This window comes from Poecile atricapillus, chromosome 2, assembly GCF_030490865.1.
Source record: "Poecile atricapillus isolate bPoeAtr1 chromosome 2, bPoeAtr1.hap1, whole genome shotgun sequence".
In the NCBI taxonomy this organism is placed as follows: Eukaryota; Metazoa; Chordata; class Aves; order Passeriformes; family Paridae; genus Poecile; species Poecile atricapillus.
The window spans coordinates 105,236,195-105,249,573 of record NC_081250.1 but is presented as its reverse complement, the minus strand read 5'-3'; positions in this window follow the sequence as shown (position 1 = coordinate 105,249,573).

The window sequence follows — 13,379 nt, the reverse complement described above, 5'->3', positions numbered from 1 at the left end:
TTGTCCTTAACATAGTGCATGAATTTTCTGGCCCTGGTATGAGTATTTTGTTTCAGATATGATAATGATGACATTATTTAAGCTTCTAATTTTCTGTTCCTCTTGTACTCCAGAATTTTAATTGGACAGCTAGAAAAATCTGACAGGTGGGAAATTTTTATACTTTCTTTTGTTGTCCTCTTTTCTGTTATCTTTACAGACTCTTACTTTTTGTTTTCTGTAACAAACTGCATCCCACTTCCTTCTCTTTAGAAGTTTTTTCCTTTTGTGATCTCTTAAAATTTTTGTTCTCTAAAGCAATGTAGCAATCTAATGTAGCAAAACTATGAGTCATATATGAGAGCCACATTCCTTTAAACTATGTGCTTATTTAGGGGCTGTGCTCCCTGACTCTCCTGTACCTGTTCGTCTCTGCTTCTATACTGATCTTGTGTTTCATAGCATCTGTAGGTTCCTTGTCATATGCAGTAGTCAGCTGATTAAATGAAAGCAAAATAAAGGGCACTTCCAAGGACTTTATATTAACCCTAATGAACACTGGTCAAAGAATCAAAATCACAATGCCTTTGCTTAATGCACTGGCCAATGTAATATTCTGAAATGAAAGTAGTCCAAGTAATAAAAAATTTAAAAAAAAATCCATGTTAGGAACATTGGCAACATGTTTTTGTTACAGATCTGTATGTTGGTTAAGCTACACTGCTTAGAACCACCTCAAATTTGGATCTTGGTTCTGTAAAATACTATGGGGCTGTTTGTTGTAATCTAACAGATCAACACCAGACAATGTTTTACTAGGTACTGTGTCTTCACAATTTGAAAATTGAGGGAATTTTTAAATCCTTCTTGAACATGTCTCCTCTGTGATATTGAAAGTCAGGTAGTTATTTTTGATTTGTGTTCTGGACTATGGCTTTTAAATTTAGGCAGTAGGCACTAGAAAATAATTACTGCTCTTGGTTTTGTTTCTTTATTGGAATATAAAGTCTTAATGAGAAAGTACCACAGCACCTGTTCATTTCAGTAGTATGAGTCATTTGTAAATTTTGGCTTTTGTATGGATACAGTTGCCTCATTTAGTGCTAGTGTACCTTTTGTACAGTTTAATGTATGAAGTCTTTGTATTCTTACACTCAATAAAATTTCTTATGCCTGTTTCTATAAAGGACTGATTCTTACTGCTAGTGTAGAAATACTACATAAAATCACAATTAATCTGACTTTCCTCATGGAACTAGATAATTATCTTAGCAGCAGATACTAATTCCCTGGCTCTCCTTGCTGTTGAACATGCATTGTGTAGAGGAAAAATAAAATATAGAAACATTTTCTTCATATAAGCTATAGAGGAATAAAAATTGCTTTACCCTTTTTAAAAATAGATGGCTTTTTAAAAATTATTAGGAACATAGGGCCAAGCTGTTTTGACAATGATTTATGTGGTGTCCTTTTGGCATTAATCTCACCAAGCAACCTTTTAATATTACATAAGTATTTCCTCTATGTTACCACTCTTGCAACCGTTTCATTATTATTATTTAGCTAAAAAAAATAATACTTGATGCTGTAGAAGCATGCTGGAACTCCGTAGCGTTTTTCTTTTCCCTAGGGTATGTTGTTTTTTTCCATATTTTGTTGTCTCATCACCATCAAGAACGTGGTAGTTCTTTTTTTGGAGTATTTGAGTGCATCATGAGGATTCATTCAGGTTGGAAAAGGCTTCTAATTTCATTAAGTCCAACTGTTAACCCAACACTGCCCAGTCCACCACTCAACTATGTCTTTGAGTGCCACATCCTCATGACTTATAAATGTCTCCAGGGCTGGTGATTCAACCACTTCCTTGAGCAGCCTGTTCCAATGCTTGACAGCTCCTGCTGTGAAGAAATTTTTCTTAATACCTAATCTAAACATCCCCTGCTGCAACCTGTGCCTGCTAAGGCTTTAACTTTGCAGTGTCTGTTCAGCTCACTTGTATGAAGCTTCTGCAATGCTCTTCACTGGTTTTGCCAATGTAAAGCATGGCATGCCTGTGCAAGCCTTTAGTTCTGAGCTGATTCTGTGGTTCTGTAATACTTCCAATAATTGGCCTGCTCTGGCCTTTTATGGAAGTTCTTATCCCTGCTCCACCTTCTGTGGTAGAATTAAAAAAACACCTAAATTTTTTAATCTTTTTTTGAAAAAGTAAGAAAGAACCCCTTTTCATTGAAGGGCAACTCTCTCACAGCAATGCTCTAGTCAAAAAGGAAGACTGTGGTCTCTCATGCAAAGTGACTTTAAAACAATGGAGATTTTGTGAACAAGGGTGTTGCCTATTCATTTCTAATCCACAGGTTATTTGGTATGCAAGTATTTTGAGCACTGCAAACAATCTGAAGAGACTATATATGTAATCGTTACATTCTTCTTTGGGGTGCACTTATTTGCTTTAATACTGGAAAACTTAATGTGTCATTTAGAGCCAGTTAACCCTCCAATTTTGGCCATAGAACAGAATAAGGAATTTACCTGTTTTTGCAATACTTTCTGTCTACAGATTTTTGGCTCTGAAAAAGTCCTGGTATGATGAAATCATGTATCGCTGAATCCTTTTTGTTTGCAAAGCTCTCCACCATATAGGGCTATTGAATAATCATTATTTTACATTTTAGACCCTTGTTAGAAGTGTTGATGGCATTAATTCCTTTGAAATAAATGAAAGAAGCACAGAAGACACAAAGGCCTCAGTGTCCCCCACTGGATGAGGGACTATCAATGCCTTAGCCAGTGTTATATCCAAGGGATATGCACTGACATCTTCAATCCTATATTAGGAGATTGGCAGAGACCAATCACTCAGCCCGAGGAAACTTCATTTTGCAGTTTGGTGAGGATTTTTTGTTGTTGTTTTGGAGGGTTTTTTGGTAGGACTAGATCTGCTTACAGGACTTTATCTATAGACAATGACAGATGCCGTGTCTGTTGTTTACTACTGCCTGCTGGAGAGTGGAGCTTTTGTGAACCCTGGTTCGTAAAGGTCTACCAGTCCCAGTATTTGCCTGAGGTAGACAGGATCACGTGTCAGTCTACAGGATGATTTGCTGCACTGTCCCTCCATTACAGAAGTTCTGATCAACAGCTTAATGTTAACAAGGAGCCTTTGTGATATGTGGTTTGTATTTTGTTTTCCCTAGGACCTCATGCATGAGACCACAGTTTTAATTGGCAGTGACCCAATAAGAATTTTAGTCTTAAGAACCCTTTACACAAGGCAAAGATTTAAAAGGCATATAGAATTGTCTGTTACTCTAATTTCACCTCTAAAGAAGCATTTATCAGTCTGGCAAGACTCCAAAGCAGAAGGAAAAACAGGCGGTGATGGAATGTGTATAAGTATTTTGAAACAAACAAGATGTATGTAATTTTATTTAACTTTTCCTTCAAGGACTCAGAATAGTGAATACCTTTGTATTGGTAGAAGCCATGGTTCTGACAACACTGAACACCAGCACAGTCATGCATGACAACTGGTGTGCCTAGTCACTATCCTGCTTGGAAAAGAGCATCTGGAGTTATTCTAACTATATGGAAGGTCTTGATTAACCATGGAAATTACATTAGATTTGAAATGCAGAGTGGACACCAAATAATGAGGTCTGCTTGACTACTAGTGGGTAGTGACTCACCATCCTCTTCCCCCTCACAAGGTTAGGCCATCACTTGTAACAAAGTAATAAGGGAAGCTGCAGTGTTAAGTCACACAAGACAATGGGAAAACAGTCAGAGGTTGCACAGTTTGGATAAGTTTAGATATTTTAAGAGGAAAACCACAAACTTGAAAGATATAGAATTTTAAAGGTGTGAATAAGAAATCAGGGAATGACAAAGCAGTGTGAATGAGGATCTCTTCCAGCAAGTGCTGCATTGTTGCATCGTCTGTTGCAACAGTATCATGTCCAGGGAGGTGCAGCCAGCAGTGAGGAACATGGGAAATCAACGAGAGGGTCTCCATTTGGTTAAACTCGGGAATCTATTTATTTGGGCATCACCAACACAGGAATTAACCCAGCATAATCCAGAAATGTAGAACCCTGAACAGAGGCAGGGTAGTGGGTTTTGTAGGGTCGATCCAGGGTGGAGTTTAGGGTCTGGGTCCAACAGAGACACAGCACGGGAGAAGCCCCAGGGGCACAAACCGATAGCGTACAATAGGAGGGGTTAATGCAGTATAACATAATACAGCAACACAAGAAGAGCAGAACACCTCGGGTTGACACTCCACGAGGGACTTGGGGTGGGAGTAACTCTTTCCAGGTTTGAAAGCCACGCCTCTCACTTTAACACTGCTGGTCTAAAATCAAATCCCTGCCTCTTTGGCCAGGGCGCTCCACACTGGATGGTTTGATTCCTCAGAAGCTACTCCTCAGGTGATTTATTAAGGGTGCTGAGAGCACAAATACTTAGCCTAGAAGCTCCTTAAATACCATCTGTCTTTTGTGTGTGCTTGTGTTGGGTTTGCACAGACAGGTCTTGGTAGCAGGGGGACTACAGGGGTGGCTTCTGTGAGAAGCTGCTAGAGATTCCTCCATGTCCAGCAGAGCCAATGTTCAAGGCAGCTCTGAGATGGATGTGCCACTGGCTGAGGCTGGGCCAATCAGAAATGGTGGCAACACCACTGTGACAGCATATTTAAGAAGGAAACAATAAAGGTTATTGTGCAGATGAAATTCTAGCCAAAGAACAGAGTGAGAATATGGGTGAGGGACAACCCTGTTAAAACCAAGGTCAGTGGAAAAAGAGGGGAAGGAGATGCTCCAGGTCTGAGATTCCTCTGCAGCCCATGGTGAGAATCAAGGTAAAGCAGGCTGTCTTCCTGTGGCTTACAGAGGTCCACAGGGATGCTGAGATCCACCTGCAGCCCTTGGAAGAGACAAACACCAGAACAGGTGGATGCCCAAGACAAGACTGTGAACCCATAGGAAACCCGTGCTGGAATAAGCTCCTGCCAGAGACCTGTGGAGAGAGGAGCCCATACTGGAGCAGGTTTCCTGGTAGGACTAGTGACCCTGTGGGGGCCTCACACTGGAGTAGGCTGTGCCTGAAGGACTGCAAACTGTGAACAGGTGACCCACAATTCCAGCAGTTTGCAGAGAACTGTTTCCTGTGGAAGGGACCCCATACTGGAGCAGTGGAAGGACTCATCTTGCTGATTGGCATCAGGAACAATGTGTGATGAACTGACTGTAAACCAGATTCCATGACTCCCTGTGCCACTGAGGGGAGGAAGATCTGGGAAGGAGAGAAGTGTGTAGGGAAGGTGTTTTTAAGATCTATTTTATTTCTCATTTTACTTCTTACCTGCTCTGATTCTGTTAGTAATTCATTCAATTAATATCCCCAATTCAAGTGTGTTTTGCCCTTGATGGTATATGGTGAGTGATCTCTCCCAGTCCTTATCCCAACCCATGAATTTGTTGCATTTTCTCTCCCCTACCCAGTTGCAGAGGGGAGTGAGAGACTGGTTTTGGGTCAGTGCCTGGTGGCCTGGTATCCGGCCACAGTGCTACAACAAAAACTGTGTGATACATGCTCGAAGAATCTCTGCATGGCAAAACACGCCCATAGTGACAAAGACAGGGAAATGGTTACTGTGTCACTGTCCCAAAATCTGGAGTATGAGGCAATGCCATGCAGAGACATATCACAAATAACTAAGCTGTCAACTGGGCTTGCCCAGGCTTGCTTGGAGTCCATGGCGCCACTGCTACTGGAGCTGGTGATACAATCACTCCTTGAAGGATCAGGAGAAGGCAGCCAGGGGAAGGCAAAGGGTTAAAAGAAGAGTGTAAAAAGGAGTGTTAAAAGCAAGGCAATAGGAAAATAGAGCACCCTTCCAAAAAAAAAAGGAAATACTAGTGATGTTAATGATGCTCAGCAACAAAAAGCCTGGAAGACGCTCAGTTAAGACCACAGAATAGCAATAGCAATTTGAATGGAAAAGCATAGGGTCTTACATATGTAGCAGGATCTTTTCTGTGAAAATGTATTAATCAAGTTTTCCTATTTCTTACATATTTTACAGGAGAGAATGATGTGTTTGATCCCAGTCTTTTAAGAGTGTGGTTGGAGGGGTGTTGCTATATTTTATATATTAGTAAAGGCCTGTATGCACAAACCAGCCTTTGAACTAAGTCGTGATATTAAGGGCTAAAGTCCTTGAAACCTTCATGCAGAAGAGAGAGTAAAGTAAAACAATATCCTTGTGTGTAAGAGGAAAAATGTAAACTGTGTGTGTTAGCCAATAGTAGCTTGTTCTGCCTGCAGACCCTGTAGAACCCTATAAAGGTGTGCTAAAGATAGAAATAAACTGGCATTCACGATTACTTCTGTGAAGAGTGGTGAACAGCTCGGGGGTCTTCTCAATATTTGGCGCTCCGACCAGAGACACCCTGCGGGCAGAAGGACTCTGGAGTCAGCGGAGTGGATCTGGGCTCGACATCGAGGGCTTGGATCGGCACCAGATAGGCAGCCTGAGCGCGGTGAGACGCGGAGCGGTTAGACGTGGAAGTAGGGCTGCTGGGGGGGGGCCCAGAAGGCAAGGGCGTGTGTAGAAGGGTCGCAACCTTCCCTCTTGCGGGTGCTGTCGTCATGGATGTGGGATTTGCGGCAGTAAATAAACTGCTTCTCAGCATCCTCGTTAAACGAGGCGAAGCAGCCCAGGAAAGGGACCTGGATATGCTCATTATATGGGCTAATTGTCTTGAGCATTTGCAGTGCTCACTGCTTCTTGTGGGGCAAGAACGGACTGATATATCGGCTCTGATATGGGAAACGGCAATTACGGAAAAGAGCAAGGACACTGTGTTTCTCGGTCGAACTTGGCAGATTGTAATTAATACCTTAAAAAACAGAAAAGTGAGATATGCTGAGGATGTGAGCCCTGTAATTCTACCTGCGTCACAGTGGCAGATGCCTTTACCTCCCACTGCTGGGCAAGCTCTCCTATCTATATTGCCCATGGAGAGAGGGAGGGAGAGTCAGGGAAAAGAAAATAATGAGAAAAAAGTTCCACAGGGAACGCTGAAACAACGAACAGAATCTGTTCAGTTATGGCAGGATGTGATACATCCAGAACTACTTGCTTCATTTTTGGAGTCACTTTTAGCACTACAACCTTATTTAAGTTCCATCTTTACCACCCTGGAAGAAAAGAAGCCAAATTTAAATTGTTTTCCACCCGAACCAGGAAGATATGAGGGAGCGAGGTGAGCGCAGGGAACAAAGGCACCCTGGGGGTAGAAGCAGCGCAAGAAAAGTTCCAAGGCCTCTGATCGCCGTTGTTAGCACCTGGCCGTGAGAGACTTTTCGTGTAAAATCGCCTGCTTTTGCAAAAGTATGCCTTTTTTCCTCTATCAGCAAACAACAAGAGAGATTGAGAGAAAAACTGCATTTGTTAAAGTTAACTTTGTGAGGCTTTTTTTTTTTCTTTCTCTCCGTTTTTCCTCGCTGCGAGAGTATGTGGAGAATGTGAAGAAAGATAAGAGCAGAGCTGCAGCAGCGGCAGGGCGGGCAGTCCGCCCCCCCGCTCCCTCTCTCGGTGGGGGCACTGGGATGGTGCCTGGTTTGTTGTCGTGATTTATTGGGTTTTCAAAATGTTTTTATATACCATTGTAGAGTTAATTTTGTGTTTTAAGTAATTATGAGTTTATGCAATTGCAGTTTTTAGAGTTTTACTAGAGAAATTATTGTGGTTCTTTGACGGTTTAGGAAAAAAAAAAAAAAAAAAAAAAAAAGTGTTGAAGGTGAATACTAACAGAAGTTGCCTTGCAATAATTGGTTTTAGAATCCAAGGTTAAAATATGGTGTGATTTATAGCTTTTAGGAAAACCTTCTTCCAATTAATGTTATCTACAGAAGAGATTTGTGGTTTAAAAGATAATTAGTTAAGAGAACTTTACTGTACAAGACAAAGTTAAGTTAAGGTATATATTATCCATTTGCTTGTTTTTTCCACAATTTTAATAAGGGATGAATAAGTATTTTTAGTAACATTTGCAGTTATTGTGGGTTATTTTCAAAGCTAGATGACATAGAATTGTGATGTGTCTGCTACATCTTTATAATCTTTATAGTGAATTTATGTTATTGTTATATTGTGTTTAAAAAGTATATATTAAACTTTTAGTTGCTTTTTTGTAGTAACAGAATAAGATTAAGTTATGTTTTCATTTAATATAGATTAAGTGTTAATAGAATTAAGGATAGTCAAGTTTTATGATGTTTAGGCTTGAATGTTTTTAAGTTAAGTTTCCTAACTTAGATATTCTTTTAAGGTTAAGTTTGTTATTTCCTTTTGTCATATATAATTATTGTGGAGTTTAAAACAGTTTGCTATGCTGTAAGCATCTCATAGCTGCTACTATTGAGAACCTTGTTTTAGAAATGAGTTAAGAGGCATCTTTCCAGTTTAAAGCCTAGGCCCTGGCCAAGCCTTGACTTTACCTGGACAGAATGTTTGCCAACAGATCCAGATCTTTTCTGTCCCAAATCAGTATTTGAGTCACTTTTTGACTCAGCAATTTGACCCTATTAATATGACAGCTGGATCAATTTTGAAGTGGGCTTGGAGAGTCATTTTCCGGAGGTGATGATCCAATCCTTCACTGATTTTTTGTTTCTGTTTGTTTGCTAACTATGGGATGCTGGTGCAGTGTTTTAGTAATTAATAGCAGTTTTATATTATATATGTTATTAATAATGTTTAAGATTTAATTGATTTTTAACTAGTATAAGTTCTTATTAATTGTGTATATGGTTTTGTGTTGATGTTGTTGCTTATAACAGAAGTACATCTCATTTTTATTTTTTTTTAAGAAAAACGGGGGAAAATGGATGCCCCACAAGCATTTAATTAGTATAATTTATTAACTTCAAAGAGAGAAGTGTCTGTGTTTTGTTGGCAGGTTCAGAAAGGTCACCTGTCCATCTGACCAGACTGTCTGCCTCTGAACATACGAGATCCAGTGAACAGAGATGTCATCACACAGCCGTGGTACTTCAGCCATGGATCAGAAGTGGACCTGTCAGGACACAGTTGTGTCTGAACACTATATAGACAGTTGCCAACAGAGATTTTGTGTTGTTATTATGATGTTGTGTCTCTACCAATTTTTCAGGTATCCTTTGTTTTAAGATTTAGAAGGATCTGAAGAACAACTTGAACATCAAAGCCCTCAGTCACCGATCAACTGCCAGCTGACATCACGAGAGCAGTGAATGTTCCAGGACTGAATCGTGCTGGAGAAATTCTGTAGAAGATCTAAGAAGTGTAGAGACTCCATTTAATTGTATATAAGGCAAATTGTAGTTGTGTGTTTACCCTTTCAGCAAATTGCTTTCACGCTTAGACTACATATATACCAGAGCACGTGTGTTAAAAGTAGTTAGATAATAGTTTAAGTGTTTAGCTTGTGTAGTAATTGTTATGTTAGTATAAAGTATAAGTATTCCCTCTTTAAGAAGTAGTGTAAGCATCTTTGAAAGTTCATTTAACGATTGAAGTTCTAGCTGTGAGTTTGCAAATATGGTGTCATTTACATGGTAAAATGCTTATGGTAATTGTGTTGTGTATAGTCGTGACCAACTGTCTGCTAACTAACATCCAAAAGTGACAGAACATATGGGTCACTCTGGCACATTGAACTGGCCAAAGGTCAATGTGTTTGAGCCTAGCCACCCCTGGAGATCCTTTCGCACCTGTCTCATAGGAGTCCCTGAATGGGATCCTCAAGCATTTAAAAGTTTAATTAGTAATGAGACTTGACTGAATCGATTGGCAATGTTGCAAGAGTGCAGTCGCACTGCTGGCTTCACATTAAGACAACTTGAAGCCTGTTAGCAAGCAAAAATTACCAAAGTTCTTAATGTTACAACCCTCAGAAGAATTGGATTTGTTATGTTCCACCAATACCTCGGGTGGATGGATAATGTTTGAACCCCCGACAAAAAGTCATTCTAACAAAGTAATACAGCACTGGGTTGCAGTCAACCCTATAGCTGATCTCGTTACTACCATTGAAAGTAAAGCCTTTATTCGTGGTGCAATCTCACAGGACAATTACCAAAGCGATTACCTAGTTCCGTATTCCTAATCTGTGGAGATAGAGCATGGAATTAGAATTCCTGCTAATCCACATGGAAGACCCTGTTATCTTGGGAAACTCACTTTGTTCCGCCCAAGCTTACATCTATTGTTGAATGTAGCTAGCAAAATGAAGAACATCAAACAGTCAAGGCGAAGCCTGAATGAATTAAAGTTTAGCCACCCTAAAAAGGCTCGCTTGCTGGACTAGGAAAGAATTAAACTTAACATCCACAATGTTAAGTGAGCTTTCAGCCGATGTGAGTAGTGTGTATCATGCAGTACTATGAAATTAAGTTGCAATTGACCTTTTGCTCTTAGCACAAGGACATGGTTGTGGGGAGCTTGAAGGCATGTGCTGCTTGGATCTTACTGATCATTCAGCTTCCATCCATGAGCAACTACAACAGCTACAGGATGGGTTGCATGCCCTGAAAGAAGATAGTGATCCCATTGAAGTTGGTTCGCCAGCTGAGGCATCACTGGATGGTTGAGGTCTCTTATGCTAGAAGGGGGACGGACTTTACTTATAATGTTAATTGGGATGACAGTCTAAGTTGTATGTTGTCTTATCCAAAGCCTGGTTTGTGCAAAAGAGAAAGGGGGATTTGTTGCTATATTTTATATATTAGTAAAGGCCTGTATGCACAAACCAGCCTTTGAACTAAGTCGTGATATTAAGGGCTAAAGTCCTTGAAACCTTCATGCAGAAGAGAGAGTAAAGTAAAACAATATCCTTGTGTGTAAGAGGAAAAATGTAAACTGTGTGTGTTAGCCAATAGTAGCTTGTTCTGCCTGCAGACCCTGTAGAACCCTATAAAGGTGTGCTAAAGATAGAAATAAACTGGCATTCACGATTACTTCTGTGAAGAGTGGTGAACAGCTCGGGGGTCTTCTCAATAGAGGGGCTTCTTCAGACATGTGCTTAAAAATCTTTGCAAACACAGCATCAACAGTGTTTTATTAGAATAGTAATGTTTGAAGACATAAATCTTATATTCTAACAGCCTTTCCACAAACTAAAATCTGTTTTCTCCCAATGTGCATTTGCCAGATAAATGTTCTCATGTATTTGTTCAAGAATCATTCACGTTTCTTTGTCTACAGAGAAAGAAAGTTTTTAAGGTTTGGTACATCCTTATTGATTTCCCATGAGATGAGTCTGGGACTCACAAGGTACAGTGAATTGCCATCAAACTTATTTCATGACCCCTGAACATTCGGCTGCGTTCATTTGCCCTTGTCAAAGGTGAATGACAAGAGCTTCTTGCTGGTTCCTTTTTCAGAGAGGCTCCCTGCTATTGCCATGGTTTCTCTCAAATAGTTCTGTGACAATCCTAGGAGAGCTGACAGGCTAAATCCTACAAGTATCCATCCAGTGTGGTGTCCTACTTACAAATACAGCTTTGGAAAACAGTGCAAAAAACTACAATGATCAGACATGGAATAACTTGTTTTCCAACTTAAACTCTTCCTACTCAGTAATATTTGGGTCTTTTATTCTAAGGCCAAAGTATACAATTTGTATGTCTCCTGGGAATAATTTAATTCTTAATTTTTCTAGTCCTTTATCCCTTTTCTACTCATATGAAGAAAAAATTGTTTTAAACCTCATTAAGTTATTCGTTCTCATTACATATTTCTTAGTTCAATCAAATGTTTTATGAAAAGTAGATCTTCCTGTCAGTTCTGCATGTTTCTCAATATAACTCCATGTTCTTTCTTGCTTTGTGAGATATATTGGAAGGTCCTGATTATCTTTCCTATTTTGATACTTTTAACTATAATACTGTTACCTCTCTCTCTCTTTTTCTTTGCCTCCTTTGGGCTCAATTCTCTATGGATATAACTTTTCTCTAGTCTCCCAGCCTTCTTTGGGCTGAATTCTCTGTAGATACAGCTTTTCTCTAGTTTCCCAGCCTTCTCTGGGCTGAATTCTTCTGGGATCCTCCCTCGTGGGGAGTTCCACTTATCTCAGTTCTTATTATTTGAAGTATACTCTCGAGCTCGTTAGAATCTTGTTTCTCGTGTTTATTGAAGGATCCTTACAAAACTTAACAGGTCTCTTCAGGCTGGTTACAAGGTTAATCTTTGCAATTTGGTACATTTCTTTCTTCTGATGGTACAAACAAGGCCTTGTGGCACACTCCATGTCTGATACACAAAATGGCCCCGAACTACGCAGTTCTTTTATCTTTATACTTATTTTTATCCAATTGACAAAAGACACGTATATTATTTTTCTTAATGACCCTATGACCCATCACCTCTGTGATGCACTGCGGCATTTTCTATCCAATCACTAACTATTACCCAAAAACCTCCAGGAGAAGAACATGAAGAAGAAAGAAGAAGGACAAGAGACAACACCTTAAATCCTCCATCTTGTCTCCTGTTCGCTAAACTACTTTTTCACCCAGTGATTTAAGAAACTTTCTAATCTACACACTTACACTTTTAGCTTTTTTCTATCTAACTTTAACATTTGTTTTCATGTATCACTATGAAAACATGCTCATGAATTTCATATTATATGAAATTCAGTGTTTTCTTGAATCTTAGAACTAAAAATTAAAAACAAGGGCACACAGTCTGTATTTCAGACTCCAACAAATACTTTCTCTTGAAAATCCCAGTCATATTAGCATGCTTTCCACAACTATTTATAGCCTATCTGTAGTCATCAGAGCCTTTATTTCTACTGGATTTTAATGAGCATGTCACTTTGTATTTTTGTTAATGAAGTACACAATGAACAGTGAGAAATTACATGAGTTTTACTCACACAGCCCAGCTGACAGAGTTAATCTGGACCACAGGAGGTTGAACTAATGGTTTGTTGTCCCTTCCCCTTCTTCACCATCTCCCTCTCAGTTACCTTCAAATTTTAAAATTTAATTTAATCTCTTATCACATTAGTCAGGTATTTCAGAACCATGGACTGTGTTTACAGTCCTCTCAACTTGACTAAGTGGGTTGTGTTTCACAAATTTTATCACTTTATTTGCTCACTAATTTTTGTCAAGTTACTGAGAAGCAAATTTAAAAAAAAATACTAGATAGCACTTCAGCAACCCACTTCTGAATATCTACCTTAGTTTTCACGTTATGATGACAATTCATTGTTTAATTCCATGATTTGTTTTCTGTCTCTCAGATGGCTTGGTTTTCTGAATAGGGATGCTATTGTTTCACACCTCAGTGGCTCAAGTAATGATATTCTTTTGTTTCACACCTCAGGGGTTCTTACTAAGGTACT